The sequence below is a fragment of the Benincasa hispida genome, chromosome 3, assembly GCF_027475165.1.
Source record: "Benincasa hispida cultivar pf3 chromosome 3, pf3_genome.v1.1, whole genome shotgun sequence".
Taxonomy (NCBI): Eukaryota; Viridiplantae; Streptophyta; class Magnoliopsida; order Cucurbitales; family Cucurbitaceae; genus Benincasa; species Benincasa hispida.
In genome coordinates, this window is record NC_143480.1 from 45860703 (window position 1) to 45880728 (window position 20026).

General features: G+C 35.1%; 1 non-coding gene across 1 annotated transcript; it reads right to left on the bottom strand.

Annotated features, from left to right (window-relative positions):
* Positions 1 to 14024: 14024 nt before the first annotated feature.
* TRNAV-AAC (transfer RNA valine (anticodon AAC)) lies at positions 14025 to 14098 on the bottom strand. Its single transcript has one exon. It is a non-coding gene; the product is annotated as a tRNA-Val (tRNA).
* Positions 14099 to 20026: the final 5928 nt, after the last annotated feature.

Below are 20026 nucleotides of genomic sequence, written 5' to 3' on the forward strand. Positions count from 1 at the left end.
TTTATAAAATCTTTGCTTATTTTAAAAAACCAGGTCAAATAACATTATGACTGGTCAGTCTATAAAAAGCATACACTAAAACTAACTCATTACAAATTCATCATCATGTGTTGGAATGTATAGAATTGGAGAAATAAGATCCGAACAAAGAACTATTATTGATAATTTAATACAATAAGTAATTTGCATCAAAATCAATAAGGGGGAAAAATGATGAATGAATCAAAATTCACAAGTTTCAAGTAGTATAATGTTGTCCATAATCTCTCATAGTTTTTCTTTTAGTTTTATCTAAAATATCTCATATTAATGAAGATATATTATCCTTTTTATATATTCGTAGTCTTTTATCTTATTTAATTAATGTGTGAATTTGGTCATGCTTTTAACATTAGTGATAAACTAAAATGTACAATGCGTATAATAACATTAATAATTAAACAAATAAAATTTTGTAGGAAAGGGTTTCTTTTTTTCTGTTTTATGAAAACAAATGTCTTGGTAATAATAGATTTGATTGTTAAAAAAATAGAAAAAAGGGAAAAGATACCCGTCGTAGATGAATACAATATGGAAAGTAGCTTTCTCTCGCTGGTCTCAAGTTAAATTATTTCTTGTCTTTTTTTTTTAAGAGAATTTAATTATTTTCTGTCATTTACACATGAATAATTTTTCTTAGGGAGCATTTGGATTGAGGGAATTGAGATGGAAATAAGGATGGGAATGGGTAATAGATACATATTCGCTTATTTGGTACAAGTTTTGAAACTTTACGTATGAAAATAAGTTATTCTCATGTATTCCTTATACTTATAGATGATACCCATCTATCTGGGTTTTCTTGATGCCCACTCTCCCTCCCCTTTTAATACATAAACTTATTCTTTTATTTTTTATTATTAAAATTGATTAATATGTGAATATTAAATTTATAATTTAGAAAAATATATTAAATTTTAAATTATAATATTTGAATTTAACTACACCAGATTCATAAATAAATAAATTAATTATATAATGAACTGTAAAGAACCGATGCATTAATACTATTAATTCATTAATAAATTATATATGTAATTAATTAATTATTATGATTAATATTAGGGGAATTCTTATAAATAAGAAAAAACAAAAATATTTTCAATTTATAGCAAAAATAAATTCCAGTTTTCCTTTTTTTTTAAAATTACCAAAAATACCCTTCTTCCTCGCCGATTTTCCTTTTCTTGAAATTTCATTTGTCACGTTCGCTCGCTGAGCTCTGCTTCCTCGTCAATGTCATGATTTTCTGTCACACCCCCTCCCAAATTACCCTTCTTAATCCAGAAGTGAATGTGACGACAATAGTTACCAATCCTTTTGTGGCACTTACTGTCTAACTAACATCCTTAACCTGCTTAGATCCCTGGAATACATATATAACATTCACCAAACTAAGGAACCTTTAAAAATAACCTCACAACACCAGGGATCAACAACAATATAACTACATTATATTAATAGGTATAGAGCTCAGTGGGTCCCAACATACTTTACTAGTCCCTAATATGAGCAACACATATGTACAGACATTTACAAAATAAACACCTAAAACTGCTCTTTAAAATTTGAACTTTCAATTGGAGTCCTTGAGTGGCAGAGCAGAATGACAGCTAATCTTTGGGGAGATGACCACTACCTGGGAAAAGAAAAACATTTGAAAGAATGAGTTACTCGTCCAGTGAGAAACTTAATAAAAACATAAATCTCATGCTTAAATTGAAAGCTAGGAAATAGAATACTGGAACTAAAACATGCCAAGCAAATGTGTACATAAAACTTTTAAAACCATTGTATCTGAAAGCATAGCTAAACTGATTCCCGGTTGAGAGAGAACCCTTGTGATTCAATCTCAACGTCTGATATCATGTTTAAGAGAGAACCATTTGTTCGATCTCTCAAACATAAGCCTAGGTTGGGGTGAGAACCCTTTTATTCAACACCTTTCAACCAATGCTAAGAAAGAACTCTCGTGGTTCAATCTCATCATCGGATATCATGTTTAAGAGAGAACCCTTTTGTTCGATCTCTCAAACATAAGCCTATGTTGGGATGAGAACCCTTTTGTTCAACACCTTTCAGCCAATGCTAGGAAAGAACCCTCGTGGTTCAATCCTACTTAACTGATTAACTGTTATACGTGCACGTAGAGCAAACTGGATTCTGATGTCAAGGATCATAACTGAGGCAGGATACTACTCCTTATCATTGAACCGAGTGAATTATTCTTATAACATCTATAAGTACTTCAGTACCAAAATTATAACATAACTGAAACCGGGTAGTACAACTCAGATACATTCTCCTTGTACTTCAATATTGAGCTGAAAATACCTGATAGGAAAAAATTTTCATAAAACAAGCTTACTGAAAGCTTGATCTCATAAAACGTAGTTTTAATAAGAATATCATTTGCTAACGCATACTCAACAACATTAAGAGCACATATGCTTTAAAACATAATAAAAATACTTGTAACTTAAACATGTCATAGAATCTTATTTTGAAAACTACCATGGTTCAACCATTGTACCAAAGCATATTTCATAAACTTTGTAACTAGCATGCGTTTATAAACTTTAGAGAAATGCGTTGCTTGGAACTCTTGTAAAATAACCAACATAAAAGTAACTGTCAATAAAGCACGAATTATTAAAATATTTATAAACCATTTATAAATCATTCATAGTCACTCAATGATCCTTCAAGTTTGCTTCCTTAAGGCTTGATAGGCTTCTCCAATGGGCGTTGAACCTACACGTATAAGCATGCTACTTAGTGTTTACATTAGCCTTCCTTTTAGGCCTACTCAATAAATCAGGCTCACATGCCAAACCATCACATTGTGCCTCCTACCATTCACTTTGAGGATCAGACACTTAGCCAATTTGGAGGGATTTGGTGTCAAAAGAATGCACCCTTTGATCGCCCACACTCTCCACACTTAGAAAAATTTTGGAGCATCAAACTTCAGATTCAATTTCAACAATTCATAACTAAATTTTCAGAACTCGTCTCAAGGAACTTCTTTCTACAAACTTGCTTAGAATCAAGTTAGTAATATTACTTAAAATTTCAGCTCAAAATTCCTCGTCGTTTTATCTGGAGATTCAAAACTTCATCATTGGCCCCAATTCAAGCAACTGCCTACTTGTTCAACAATTTCCAGTTCAAATTTCAAAAATATATAACTCGATTTTTAGGCCTCATCTTAGAGACCTTGTTTTCCGAAGGTAGCTGAAATCTGCCTTTTTTCCAAAAGTCGATGAGGACAGGTATTGTTTAGATTCACCTGAGAAACGAACCCTTCGTCTTTATTTTGCTCCTTTGGCCTTATTCCGGCGAGTTTTCCCTCCAGCATCACAGCCACAGAAAATAGGCACTCAGAGCTTTCGAATGCCACTGGAATTACATAAATAGCCCGAATAATCTATCCAAACCGTTTAAATGAATTTGGCCTTTCTTCCTAGCGATCGCCAAACTTCTTGCATGAAATCTCCTTGGGCCACTTAGCCCACTAATGAAGATTAATGGCTGAGATTTGATTAAGCCATTTTCTTCCCACCCCATCACAGCATAATTCAGCATTAAATCTCATAGGATAGCATGGTCTCCTCTTGGTTTCCTATACTTAGCCAAAATTTGACCTTTCTTTCCTATATAGCCATCCGAGAGTTCTCTTGTTCTTTAGTTTACTTTCTTTCTCCATCACTCCTAACCAAAACATAATCTCATTACAACTCATTAGAAGACATCACATAACTTACACTTGCTTACTTAAGGTAATTAGGGTTCGAGTTTTACATTTTCCTCCTCGCCATTCTCAAATTAAAACACCGTATTAATGTTCTTCCTCTCTTATTCCCCTTCTCGACACCATGATTTTCCTCCTCGTCGATTTCCTTTTTTTTTAAATTTGATTTGTCGTGCTCGTTGAACTCTACTCTTCTTTCTTCCTTGTCAAATGCATTGATCTTCTTCCTCGCTGAACATTGTTTTTCCTTCTTCCTCATTGTACGTTGTGATCTTCTTCCTCGCCCATTCTCCTTCTCAACACTATGATCTTCTTCCTCACCGATCTTCTTCATTGAAATTCTTACTCGACCACGGTACGATTTTTTTCTTCTATTTTTTGTGTTTGTAAGTGTATGTTTCTTCATCGAATTCGTTTACAGTACTGGTGGGTTTTTTTTTATCTACATTGCATTTATGTGATAAATGTTTGTGAATGAATTGTTGATGGATGTTTCAGGATAGAATTCTCATTTTAAAGCTTTCTTTAAATTTTACAAATTTAATTGGTAAGGGCCCTTGCGTTTTTGGGCAATAATTTGCAATCGAGTATGTATTTGTTAAATTTTGAGTCGCTCGTGAGGCTTCAGAAGAAGGGTTGCAGTGCGTTTTGATGGAGAAGACAAAACGGAGGTTGCCATATCATGTAGCTAAAGCTAAATGATCGGATAGCTTTTGTTATGCAATCATGTAAATTTACTACACGATCGTGTAGCATTTGCTAAACGATCATATAGCTAATGCTACGCGATCATGTAGAGTTTTTTACATGATCGTGTTACGTTGGCTGCATGATCACGTAGGCTTTCGCTTGCTAGACGATCTCGTGATATTGGATACTCAACGCATCCTTACGTGCTAAACGATCGTGTAGCATTGTCCATTAATGTCTTCTTCCCCGCATATAGATAATTTTTGGTGTGACTATGTATGGATGTGAACATTTCTCTACCACTAATAGACAATGATACACATCTATCACTGTCTATAAGTTATACAAAGTATTAGTGATTGACAGTGATATAGTAGAATTACACAAAAGTACAAGTTTAAACACATGTTAAATTATTAGATCAAAAATAGGAAAACACTAACAAGTTTTTTTTACGATATATGTCTTGTTGGGATTGGTGTCATAATTTTCCCGAAATCTCGTAGTTTGTAAACAGTTTGTACACATTGTTATTAATAAAATAACAGTTATTTTATTTGCATTTACTCATATCCAATAAACTAAGATCCGTGTTTATTTCATGTAAACTTAAGCTTGCATGTGAGACATACAAGTGGATCATGCCTTAAGTAATAACCTAAATGATCTATAGTATAAGGATAAAGGAGGGATACCTTATCTTGGTGACACTACGGATACGACCCGCTTTGTAGATAGTTAAAAGTGTTGTAACGTGCTATAAATGGTCTGATCCTAACCATTCATGTGGAGACATGCGAGCAGGGGTGTCCTATACAAAGAGTTTGTATAAGACCGGACCACGAGATGATTAGTCTCTTTATATAACGTCGTTGATAATTGAGACTTACATCTCACTAAAACGACCATTGGTGACATAACCTTAATCCTGAGTGTTTTATGAACTCCTGTCTTTGAGGGCGGTCTTTTGATTAGTATGGGTGAGAGTTGCCAGATTGCCAACTCAACAAGATAGAATTCACTCCTTCCCCGAAGCAGGGGTAAGTAGATAAATTTCTCCCTTAAGAGTTGATTCTGAGTCTTGAACATACTGGCCACACCCTGTCTTTGGAAGAGAAGACCTAGTCATAATAGGACTATGACTTATTGTTCATTAGAGGAATCAGTGGTACTTAAGGATTTAGATGTAACTATAGGGGCATAACGGTAAATTGACTCATCTGTACTTACAAGCGATTTGTGAAGAGTTATCGCACTGTTGATTGGTTAATATGGGCACAAAAATATATCTATAGTGAGAAGAGTGCAATTGTCGATTTTTAATGGAGTGTCCGACAGTTAACGAATGGTGGATCCCGTGATTAAAGAGTTTAGTCAGTTCTTCATGTACCGTTGGAGCTTCAAGCTACAAGTCCATAAGGTCCCCTTGGTAGCTCAATGGATTCAAGTTGAGAATTAGTTTTTGGGGTTAGTTTGAAGTGTTTGAATTAACAAGAGGAAATTCAAATATATGTGATATAATTGGTATGATGTATGAGATACATTATTTGGAGGAATTAATGTAAATATGATTTACATTAAGTACCATAAAATAGAAAAAGAACTATGGCTTATATGTTTCATGAGATGAAATATTAAAAATATAGGTTATAAATACAATATGATAAGTTGGTTATCATATTTATTTATAATATATTAATTATATGATAATTAATTCTTTTTCTGTAATAATCGATTTGAGTGGGGGGTAATTGGAAGTTTTATGGTAACCGTGAGATAAAAGGAAATTTTTTTTCCTAAATTTAGAAGTTGCTTCATTTGGAAAGTACTCACGAAAAAAGCTATCAATTTTTCTAAGCGGTAGCCTTGATAGAGACTAAACGATCGTGTAGAGTTGACTATACATAGACATTCAGCTGATCGTTGCTAAACAATCGAGTACCAAAGTCTATGCGATAGGCTTGTGTTTACTAAACAATCGAGCACATCGTCTATGTGATAGACTGTGTTCTTATCTCCCACTTGCTCGATCAACTACACGATCGCATACCTTCTCTCTTCCTCAAGCCAAGATAATACAAAGTCCACAACTCCTGGTTTTTCACACCAAGAATACCAAGATAACCATTGTGGTGATGTCCTTACTCTGTTTGTGAATCAAGTTGGACTCGATTGGATTCGATGAGTTGTTGGTTGTGTTCGTTGTACGTGTTATGTGTTGTTCATTACGTTCGAGTGTTGTTATGGATGTTTTTTAGATTGATCCAGGGATTCTTGAAGAATGGTTCTTCAAAGGTATGAATACTTTATCCCTTGAATCTCTTATAGCATCCTATAATTTTTAGTAATGCATGACCTGTTAGTTTCCGTTTTAGATTGTAATTGTTTATCTTCAATCTAAATGGAATTTGGATCAATCCCTTCTGCTGCTCATGGAAATCCCTGTGTTTGATTTCCTTCAATTGGTATCAGAGCCATGTTGTTCTGATATTCCAGATTTCATTGCTATTTTGAAATTCTTTTACAGTTGTGGTAGGTTTTAAGTTTTCTACATTGCATTTAAGAGTTAAATGCATTTATGGATGAGTTGATGGATGTTTACGAGTTAATTGCCTATGTTTAAAGCTTTCTTTAAGTTCACAAAGTGTTAATTTGTAAGAACCCCTATGTTTTTTTGGCATAATTAACAAGCAATCAAGTCTGTATTCAAAGTGTTTGAAGTTTTTTGAGTTGTTCGTGATGAAGTTTCGAAGCATGGAGATGCAGTTCTTACCAAGGAAGAAGACCAAAGGTTGGTCGTATCGTGTAAACGATCGTGTAGAAAAGTTCTGCCCGATCATGTAGTATTTACTAAATCATCGTTTAGCTGGGGTAAAGAGTTTACTCTATCATATATCGTTGGTTGCTCGATCATGGGGACGTTAGAGGTAAACGATCGCGTAGAGTTTTTTACGCCCATCGTTTAATAAAAGGCGCGTGCACTAAACGACCGTGTAGTTCAGCATGCCTCATCGCATAGTCACTGACTACTCAATCATGTGGTATGTGATACCTTAGCATGCTCAGCGATCATTTAGATGATTATGCTTCACCGCATCATCTTCATTTAGTTGATCGTTTAAGTCTTGGGTTGCACAATGCGCGCTGCACGATCGCGTGCCTTCATGCTTCATTGCATAGTCAAAGGTACACAATCGTTGCTAAACGATCGCTTATGCTCATACAAAATTGCTAAATGATTGAGTAAAGAGTTTACTCTATCGTGTAGACGATCACAAGGATTTGTTACACGATCAAGGAGATACATTTCTTCGTCCGGACAGTTCAAGACCAGGTTCGCCTGTTTGAATCGGTAGACTCATTGTGCTTTGTAATAGTTATCTTTGTTTTTTGAGGATTTGAGGCTAATTATCCCGGTTCATTAACTTTTATTTAATGTACATGAGATGTATGCTTATTTATATGCCATAGTGTATGACATATAGATTTAAAACCCACCTTAAGTTATGCATTTTATTCATGCATCATATATTATAAGTGTTATAATATAGTTATTGGCATGATGAAATTACAAGAAAGCATGTGCATGCATCATGAAATGTAAGAGTTATATTTATGCATGCATTAAGCATATTCATGCATCATCTTTATATTATAAGAGTTATAGTATAAGGGTGTATAGAAGCATGTATGCTTGGTTCGTTGCTTTGTTATATAAGTGTTATATAAAAGTAGCAATGAATGAACAATGCATGGAGCATGACACTTAGGCTCATTTATAAAAGTTATGAATGCCTTGTATATGTAGCTTCACATTGTGGATGGTTTTAGTTGTTTCCTATTATAAGCATTATAATGAAAATTAGAACTAAAATCAATAAGAAAGAGTTGCATGCAAACTTAGGCGAACTCATGTTTTAAAATGGTTTTAAAATTAGATTGAGATAGACCTAAGTTCCTAGTTCTAATGAGATTAGATATCTAAGTTTAATCTTTTGAATCGGTTTAATAGGATTAAATTGGTTTTCATAAAAGATTAACTTTGTATTAAATCTACCTATAAGGGACCTTTTGTCTAAGGTGGGTTCTGTCTAAGCTGGGGTATTTAAGCTAACAAAAACGGAACACCCCTACCTGGGAACCTACCTGGAAAGGTGAATTAGATAGAATTGCTACAAGCATGCAACAATTGATCAAATACTTCATTAAAGAGTTTAATGAATGATGATCAAAAGTTGTTCAACTTTCCAAATTAAGCGTTACTTTTGGGCAAACTTAAAAAGTCACTTAGTTAAAATCCTCAGCCGTGTTTTTTCTAAGTAAACTAAACCCCAGGTTATAAAATACCAGTGGGAGGAAAAGATCTATATGATATGTCAATTCCACTCACGTTTCTCCCTGAATGTTCACGTCGTGAGATTCATGCTTGGCCTTGTGATGCACTGGGAGCATCCCCCTTCGAATGGTGTTTGCATGAGTCAATATCAAGGTGGACGGAGAGAGTATTTATAGTGAGTGGGTGAATTATGGATGTCAACATGTCCTGTGGTTTCCTTCATTGATTTGCACCGTGAGATCTTCTTGCACTGCCTCATGGCGCCCTGGCAGCGTCCCCCTTCAGATGGTTTTGTGCAGTTGGTCAATATCAAAGTGAACTCCAGAAATGGATAAGGTCACTTTAGTTTTTGTCCCAATTGGATTTTTTCCCTTCGGATTGGCTGCTCGGGGTGAAACTCTAGGATCTAAAATGAAAGGTCACACTTACGGGAAATTGTTAAGCAAATTAATGATTTATTAACCAAATCAATAATGGCTAGTCGTTATAGGAACAAGAGTTGTTCTGGTATTAATGACTTGTTGAGAATGTCTCAATTCAAAGGGGGGATAAATTGACTACCCTTCGATGGCTTTTGTCCTAAACCTTTGAAGCGTCATGTCAAAACTGGATGTCATATGGGGCTTCATTTCAGTTTTGCTAAATCGTATTGGATGTTTTTTCAACGAGTATTTGCTAAAATCTAATGTAGATCAATGTGTTTCTTTTCAGCAACATGTATGATTTTTCGTTAGTTGTCTCTTTTAGTTTGATCGATTACATACATTGAAAAGAAACGTATTTCGTGGTAAACGACCTCGAGTTTGTCATGGTTGAGGAGTGTCCTCAAGTCCCGACCCTTGATGCACCGTGAAATATTTAAAATGCATATGAAGTGTGGATGAAGGGTAACTCATTGGCCCGACTTCACATTTTGGCTAGCATACCTGATGCATTGGCCAAAAGGGTTGAGAACATGGTCATTGCACGTCAGATCATGGACTAGTTACAAGAATTGTTTGAACGTTAGTTCTCATTTTTTTTAGGACAAAGGGATGGACTAGTAGTGTCAGTTCCCAAAATAATCCCCGGTCTTTCTTGAATGTCAAGGGACTAAAAGAGAAAACAATTGTTGCTGACTTTGGTATGCAATTTTATGTACCAGATCTGACATTTGCTATGCAGTAGCGATTGTCAGTCGATATCAGTCCAATCCAAGATTAGATCACTGGATGACGGTCAAAACGATTCTTAAGTATCTTCGGAGAACCAGAGACTATATGCTCGTGTATGGAGATAAAGATTTGATCCTTACAGGATACACAGACTATGACATTCAGACTGATAGAGATTCTCAGAGATTGACATCAGGGCCAGTGTTCACTCTGAATGGAGGGGTTGTAGTTTGGTGAAGCATCAAGCAAGGATGCATCGTGGACTCCACTATGGAAGTCGAATACTTAGCCGCTTGTAAAGCTGCTAAAGAGGCTGTTTGGCTTAGGAAATTCCTTATAGATTTGGAAGTTGTTCCAAATATGACTTTGTCAATCACTCTCTATTGTGATAACAACAGGGTTGTGGAAAATTTAAAAGAACATCGAAGTCATCGTAGAGGCAAGCATATTGAATGAAAGTATCATTTGATCAGGGAGATTGTGCATTACGGTGACGTGATAGTCACGAAGATCGCATCGGAGCACAACGTTGCTGATCGATTTACAAAGGCTCTCACGGCTAAAGTGTTTAAGGGTCATCTGAAGAGTCTGGGTCTACGGGACATGTGGCATCTTGGTGGACATAGAATACGAGGGAACGCGCATACTGTGACCCTTCCTTGAAAATAGGGCAAGTGAGGGATGATACTGGGGTATAGAGTATGCCCTAGTTTATTGTATATTGTACTGGTTTTTCATGTATAGTACATGAGTCTCCCAAGGCATTAGGACAAGTGGGAGATTGTTGGGATTGATGTCCTAATTCTCCCGGAGTCTCATAGTTTATAAATAGTTTGTATATATTGTTATTAATAAAATAAGAGTTATTTTATTTGCATTTACTATATCGAATAAATTAAGATTCGTGGTTATTTCATGTAAACTTAAGCATGTATGTGAGACATACTAGTGGATCATGCCTTAAGTAATAACCTAAATGGTCTGTAGTATAAGAATAAAGGAGGGATACCTTATTGATAACGAGTAGAAATGCACGTTATTACAGTGTTAACTTCTTAAACATTGCTGGCTTGTTTTGATAAAATATGTTAGATTGTGTCCAAAAAGCGTTAAGTTCATAACATCACGGTCGCATGCGTTCATCGCATAGAAACAGTTAATTTTTGTATTTTTATGCAAAATATGCATTGACGCAAGGCAAAAAGTGCGATCACAAAAAATCAACAGACGAGCGCAGTATTACCGCAAGGCTTTGCGGTAATTTGTGTTCGCATACATCTGCTCAAGAAGGATTGCCGCATAGAACCGGCGCAACCTGGTGGGCGCATCTGAGTGAAAGGCATAATTAATCACGATGGGACAGAAAGCTGATGACGGTCGAATCCAAATTAAGTTGACAAGCCGCTAACGATAACAAGTACATTTAACTTTTCGGTAACAAATATTCGGTGCATCAGTAAGAGAATTAAAGTCATCCCATCTGTGCAATCATAAGAGAAAAGCTGCCTTTCACCCCAAAGCTCTATAAATACCGAAGGCATCCTTCAGAAAAGGGGTTCACCAGTTCATCAGTTCACTAACAGACATTTATAGACTTCTATCATTGTCTATCAATGATAGAATTCATGATGTACCAAATAGAATTACATTGGACTATATTTGATAATAATTTATTCATCATATACCTGATAGAATTTTATCCAACATATATACAAAAGTTTATAAAACTGATACAATCACAATAGTAGTTTTGGAAAATAACTACTAATACAATCACGCTGCTTCACGATCGAAGAAGCACCGTGAAGCAGCGTGATGGAAGAAGAAGAAGAAAAAGAAAAAGAAGAAGAGTGAACGAAATCGGCTGAAGAAGATGAATAGTTAATCGCTGAAGAAGGAGATGAAATGTTGGAGCGGAGAATCGGCTAAAGAGGAAAAATCGGGCTGGGTTTTTTGGTATTTCACACTATTTTTGGGCTTTGATTGGGCTGCAACTTTCCTTACTTTTTTTTGCTACAGATTGTAATTATTTTGGCCCATTTTTTTATATTTAAAAATCCCCCTTAATATTTTGTGAGATTATTTTTTAATAATTATAATTAGTTTTTCATTTATTAATTATAATTCATTATTTTTTAATCACAAAATGTTATATTTATTTTTTTAAACTAATTTTGATTATTTTATTAATTAATACATCATATATATAAATTCATCAAATTGATACATCAAATTATGTAATCAAGGAACTTTAATTATAAATTACTTATTTTACAAATATTTATAATTAATAATTTAATTAATATTATTATTTGATAGTTAAATAATTATTTTTCTCAAATTTTGAATAGAATTTATTGTTTATCAATTAATCTATTGGAATTTTATAGTGTTGTTCATGATTAATTTTATAAATAAAATATAAAGTTAATTTGTTAGTATAAAATTTTGATAACATTCACATGTATAACCGAACATAGTCATAGGATTCCTAGCAATCTTATTCCCAGGTTTTTATTCCCAGACATACTTAATTCTTAAGCATTTTTAATGTAAAAAAAAGATAACATAAAGGGGAAAAGAACTAAGAATTATTTGAGGAATTCAAAGGCAATGGTCTCATTAGATTGTGGGTGATTTTCAAGCCAAATTTCGTTTCAAAGACATCTTTATACATGAGACACGGGATATATAAATGAATATTAGAGCTACTCGAGACCTAGGAAAAGGCTCCAACAAAATTTTGCCAGTATGTTTTAAATATTGCATCAACAAAATATTGTAACTCATATTTTAAAAATGCCAATGCCCCTGAGTACTTTCAAAAAATCAGTAGTATATAGCAATGTCTTGAATAGTGATATACCTTTAATAAGGTCATCGCTTCTATTAATGCCACCAAACCTACAATCTTTCTGACTCCTTCTGCTACGAGCAAATGTCTCACTTCTAGCGTTTCTAACATTAATAGTTTTCATTCATGGATTATTTCATCAACAAAAGATTGTAGTCCATATTTTCAAAATGTTGAGTGCTCCTAAATACTTCCAAAAAATCAGTAAGTTAGTTTCAACCCATAGAGAATGTAGCAATGTATTGATCGTGATATACCTTTAAATAAGGTCATTGCTTATGCTTAATACCAATGAACCTACAATATTTCTGACAACTTCTACTACAAGCATTGTCTCACATTTCATTCCTACTTAATCTTCAATATTTCCTCTAAATAATTGCCAAATTTAAAATTTAAAATTATACTAAAGTTTCGTTTGGGATTACTTTTGAAAGATCAAAAGCAATTTTACAAATATATTAATTGTTTATAGATGTTTGGTTAACTAGATTTCTTTTTAATTTTTTAAAAATCATTTTTTAATTTCTTCTTAAATCACCCTTTTATATATATTTTTTTCCCCTTTGACATCTATTTCATCTTAAACTTGTACAAATAATTTATATTAAATAAAATACCCTACAGTTTACATCATGCAACTTTTTAAAAGAAGAAGAAGAACTTACATTAAAATAGGATTGAGATAATATATTTAACTTTAAAAAAATAATAAAATAAACTTATATAAAATACTTAGATTGAAATAATATATTTAACTTTTTTTTTAAAAAAATAAACTTAAATTGAAATACTTAAATTGAAATATTTTTTTTTCATTTCAATTTTATATAGCAATGGTTTCTTTTGTAAAATTTTGCCATAGAATTTTAAAGAAATATAATTAACTTTAAAAAAATATATGTAACTTTGCCATATAATTTTAAAGAAATATAATATATTTAACTTTAAAAAAATAATTAATTAACTTATATAAAATACTTAGATTGAAATAATATATTTAACTTTTTTTTAAAAAAAAATAAACTTATATTAAAATAACTTTTTTTTTTTCATTTCAATTTTATATAGCAATGGTTTTTTTTTTTTTTTTTTTTGTAAAATTTTGCCATATTGCTCATCTGTTTTGCATAATTCTGTATAAATTTTAATATTGAATTCTTAATTGGGCCTAATATGGTATTAATTAAGGGGAAATGGCATCGCCCGGACTTGAACCGGAGACCTTCAGTGTGTTAGACTGACGTGATAACCAACTACACCACGACACCTTGATGTCAATGCATCTCAACTAATACTTAATAGTATTTAATCAATTTTCATCGTTTAAAGTTCTAAATTAATCTCCAATAGATTAATAGTTATCTATTTTTTTCGGTAATAATAATAATGATAATTATCTATTATGTCCATATAATTTTTTTATATGTAAAATAAATAAATAATAATAATATTCCACTATGATGCTACTAACTTAGGAAAATTTAACTTCTTTTTAGTTAAGCAATTTGTAAGATGATAATTTAAACTTCTAATATTTTGGTTAGTAATGTTCAAGTTGGTGTAAGTAAAATTTGACTTGCTAATCAGCAAAATCTATTTCTTTCAAGTGGACTGTTCACACGAGATTTCAGGAGAAATTTATTTCGTGGAACTTGAACTTTGTATTTGTATTAATTTTGTGGAAAGTGAGTACAATCTCTAATACATAATATTTTGATGCTTTCAAAATAAACTATAGTTTTTAAGCTGGTTGATCTTCTTGAATGATCGGCCTTTAGGCTTGTTGATCTTTTTGGATGATTGACCTTTGGGCTTCATGATCTTCTTGGAAGATCGACGTCTAGGCTTGTTGATCTTCTTGGATGATCGGCCTTCGGGCTTGATGATCTTCTTGGATGATCGTCCTTGGCCTTGTTGATCTTCTTGGATGATCGACCTTTGGGCTTGTTGATCTTCTTGGATGATCGATTTTTGGGCTTGATGATCTTCTGAGATGATCGGCCTTTGGGCTTGTTGATCTTCTTGGACAATCGGACTTAGACTTGTTGATCCTCTTGGATGATAGACCTTTGGGCTTATTGATCTTCTTGGATGATCGGCCTTCGGATTTGTTATTCTTCTTGGAGGATTAGTGTTCGCACGAGGCTTCCGGAGAAACTTGTTTCATGGAGTTGAACTTAAGTTGGTGTTGATGTTGATGTTAATTTGATGCGAGGGTTATGAACCCACCGAATTGCTACATGGGTTTGACTGAAGCCCAGAACATCATTTCTGATGATGGGTCGAGGATCCATTATCTTATAAGCAAGCAATGGAGGATGTTGACAAAGATGAGTGGATTAAAGCCATGAACCAGAAGATGGAGTCTATATGCTTCAACTCTGTATGGGAACTTGTGGATCTGCCTCATGGGATAAAACCTATAGGGTGTAAGTGGATCTATAAGAGAAAACGAGATGTATATGGAAAGGTGCAGACCTTTATGGCTAGACTCGTGGCAAAGGGTTATACCCAGGTTGAGGGAATGGAATATGAGGAAACTTTCTCATTTGTTGTCATGTTGAAGTTTATCAGGATACTCCTGTCCATAACCATAGTTTATGATTATGAGATATGGCAAATGGACGTCAAGACTGCCTTTCTAAATGGTAATCTTAAGAAGACCATTTTTCATGGCTCAACTAGAGGGGTTCATTGTTCGAGATCAAGAGCAAAGAGTTTGCAAGCTTAATAGGTCCATTTATGGGCTGAAACAGACGTCTAGATCGTGGAACATAAGATTTGAATGATTGGCTTTGATCAAAACGTTAATGAGCCTTGTGTTTACGAGAAAATCATCAATAACTCACTAACTTTTCTGGTACTGTATGTGGATGATATCCTACTCATTGGAAATGACGTAGGTTTTCTAACTGACATTAAGAAGTGGCTAGCCGCCCAATTCCAAATGAAAAATTTGGGAGAGGCATAGTATGTTCTAGGGATCCTGATCATTTGGGATCGTAAGAACAATAGGTTGGCCTTGTCTCAGGCATCGTACATTGCTCAAATGTTGATCAAGTACAGGATGCAGAATTCCAAGAGGGGTTTATTGCCCTTCAGGCATGGAATTGTTTTGTCTAAGGATCAGTGTCCTAAGACACCTCAAAAGGTTGAGGAGATGAGATGGATTCCTTATGCTTCAGCTGTTGAAAGCCTTATGTATGCAATGTTATGTACTAGATCTGACATTTGCTATGTAGTAGATTATCAGTCGATATCAGTCCAATCCAGGATTAGATCACTGGACGACGGTCAAAACGATTCTTAAGTATCTTCGGAGAACCAAAGACTATATGCTCGTGTAAGGAGATAAAGATTTGATCCTTACAGGATACACAGACTATGACATTCAGACTGATAGAGATTCTCAGAGATCGACATCAGGGTCAGTGTTCACTCTGAATGGAGAGGTTGTAGTTTGGCGAAGCATCAAACAAGGATGCATCGCGGACTCCACTATGGAAGCCGAATACGTAACCGCTTGTAAAGCTGGTAAAGAGGTTGTTTGGCTTAGGAAATTCCTTACAGATTTGGAAGTTGATCCAAATATGACTTTGTCAATCACTCTCTATTGTGATAACAGCAGGGCTATGGCAAATTCAAAAGAATCTCGGAGTCATCGTAGAGGCAAGTATATTGAACGGAAGTATCATTTGATCAGGGAGATTATGTATTGCGGTGATGTGTTAGTCACGAAGATCGCATTGGAGTACAACGTTGCTGATCAGTTTACAAAGGCTCTCATGGCTAAAGTGTTCGAGGGTCATCTGAAGAGTCTGGGTCTATGGGACATGTGTCATCTTGGCGGACATAGAATATGGGGAATACGCATATTGTGACCCTTCCTTGAAGTTAGGGCAAGTGAAGGATGATACTGGGGTATAAAGTATGCCCTAGTTTATTGTATATTGTACTGGTTTTTCATGTATTATACATGAGTCTCCCGAGGCATTAGAACAAGTGGGAGATTGTTGGGATTGGTGTACTAATTCTCCCGGAGTCTCATAGTTTATAAATAGTTTGTATATATTGTTATTAATAAAATAAAAGTTATTTTATTTGTATTTACTCATATCGAATAAATTAAGATTCGTGGTTATTTCATGTAAACTTAAGCATGTATGTGAGACATACAAGTGGATCATGCCTTAAGTAATAACCTAAATGGTATGTAGTATAAGAATAAAGGAGGGATTCCTTATTGATAATGGGCAGAAATGCACGTTATTACAGTGCTAACTTCTTAAACAATGTTGGCTTGCATTGATAAAATATGTTAGATTGTGTCCAAAAAGCATTAAGTTCATAACATCACGGTCGCATGCGTTCATCGCATAGAAACAATTAATTTTTGTATTTTTATGCAGAATATGCGTTGACGCAAGGCAAAAAGCACGATCATAAAAAATCAACGGACAAGCGCAGCATTACCGCAAGGCTTTGTGGTAATTTGTGTTCACATACATCTACTCAAGAAAGATTGCTGCATAGATCCAGTGCAACCTGGTGGGCCCATCTGGGTGAAAGGCATAATTAATCACGATGGGATAGAAAGCTAATGACAGTCGAATCCGAATTAAGTTGACAAGTCGCTAATGATAACAAGTACATTCAGCTTTTCGATGACAAATATTTGGTGCATCAATCAGAGAATTAAATTCATCCCATCTGTGCAATCATAAGAGAGAAGCCGCCTTTCACCCCAAAGCTCTATAAATACCAAAGGCATCCTTTAGAAAAGGGGTTCACCAGTTCACCAAGTTCGGATACTTAGATAAATTGCTCCATAGTTTAGCCTTGTCCATGGTTTTTCTTTTTATTTTAAGGCAGAGCAAGAGAAGAGTCGAGACGCCGGAAGATCGCTCAGGGCAACTCGAGAGAGAACCCGGAGGCATAGAAAGTAAAGAGCTGGGCGACTCTCACGAGAGCGAGAATATCTTTTGAACACGAGTAGAAAAGCCAGTGTAAAAGCCTAGGAAACAAAAGATTGCTACCAGGCTCTTTATTCTCTTCTTGCATTGTTATTTTGTACTTCAACTTTATATCTATACAATGGAAGTTCTTATTCTACATCTGTTCACTCTCTTAGCACGCATGAGTAGCTAAACTTATTGAATGGGTTGAGAAGAACTAAGATAACATGACCTAGGATCTTCATCGCATGCGATTATCTTGTTTTATGCTGTGTCCAACACCCCTTTAGAGCTACTCGAGGGTGAGTCTAAAGAAAGAACCTAAGACTTGAGAGAGCAAGGTTAGAATCTAGACTCGAGAGAGCAAGATTATAACTGCATAAACAAGAGATATGGACTTAGAGATAAGCTTTGTTTGTCAACCTGCATCGCATGCATCTAGACATAGGTACGATATTATGTGGTTGCCTTATTTGTATGTGTGTTATTTTGTCATCGCAAAAATAAGAATAGAGGCTTATGTGTAGGTCCTATAGACTTATCCATATATCGCATGTGTTCTAGCATTAAAAGTCGTAGCATTCGCATCGAGAGATGGTTTACTATTGTATGTGTGTTGCATGATCGTATAGCATGAACGCACCCTAGGAAGTGTTAGCCAAAACCCTTCTCAACCCGTTCACCACATACTCATCGCATCTTCATTTTATCAACTCTTTTCGAACTCCGCCGTATTTGTTTATTTTTATTACCACAAACAACATTTCCAACAACTACTTGCTTTATTTGATTACTGCAAAGTCTTCTGAAAAATTACCACCGCATATTGTTTTCCCAAGTCCCTGAGTTCAACCCTGGACTTACTAGGAAACTCAGTGGGGTTTACACTTGGATTCCACTGAGAAAACTTGATTGCTCAAAGTAACTCCATTACCGAATTTCATTCATAATTCCACATCATAAAATAACGCATCAAGTTTTTGGCGTCGTTGTCGGGGACTTCGACAAAGCAGAGTGCTAACGGTAATTTTTCTAATTTCTTTGCAGACTCTTAATCTCTGGTGAATTACGACCCGGAGATTGAAAGGACATTCAGATGGAGATTTAAGAAATGACCAACAACAACAGCCAGATAAAGAAGATATGGCGGAGCAGCCTGGAAACGGAGCACCAAACGAAAACAACGTCATGGCGAATCTAATCCTCCTGGAAAACGATCGTAACAAGCCCATTATAGACTATGCATCGCCAAACCTCTATGATTTCTCTCTAGGAATCATGAGGCCTGCCCTTGATGGAAACCGATTCGAAATGAAGTCGGTGATGCTGTAGATGATCCAGACTACAGGACAATTCAGAGGACAGCGTGGCGAGGACCCGTACGCCCACCTCCATAACTTTATAGAAATCTGCAATACTTTTGTGTTCCCGAACATCTCTGCCGAAGAAGTTCAACTAATTCTGTTTCCATTTTCTCTATGTGATTAGGAAGAAAATGGGCATATTCCCTCGAGCCGGGAGAGATCACTTCATGGGAACAGGTAGTAGAGAAATTTATGAAGAAATATTTTCCATCTACTGAGAATGCTCGACGAAGGAAACTAATAACCAATTTTGAACAAGACATGGACGAATTGCTCAGCAATGCCTGGGCGAGATTTAAGAGGTTGGTCCGGGACTGTCCACACAACGGATTTCCAGACTGCCTTCAGATGGAAATCTTTTATCACGGTTTAAATCCACTTTGCAGACCGCTGCCAATGCGGCAGCCGCTGGTAGTCTGCTAAACGAGACATATGATGAGGCTAAGAACTTCTTGGATCGCATCTCTAAACACCACGAGGATTGGAGAGAGAGTGATCAGAGACTGAGAATAAAAGATAACGATGCAAATAATGGTGCTATTGCTTCACTACAGAATCAAATGGCCGCAATGATGAACTTAATTCAGGGAATTGTGATCAACAGTCCAACACCACAAACTGGGCAAGTAAACGCAATTAATCAAAAAACCGCAAGATGTGCAACTTGCAGTGACGGACACGCAATGGAAGAATGCCCACAGAATCCATAGTCTATTTACTTTGTGAAAAATAATCCCTTTTCTAATACCTATAACCCCAGGTGGAGAAACCACCCCAATTTTGCATGAAGAATTAGCAGCATAATTTCTAATCTGTGGCACAAAAAGAAGGGCCACCTGGATTCTTTCCGCGGAATAACGACAAACAAGCAATCAAG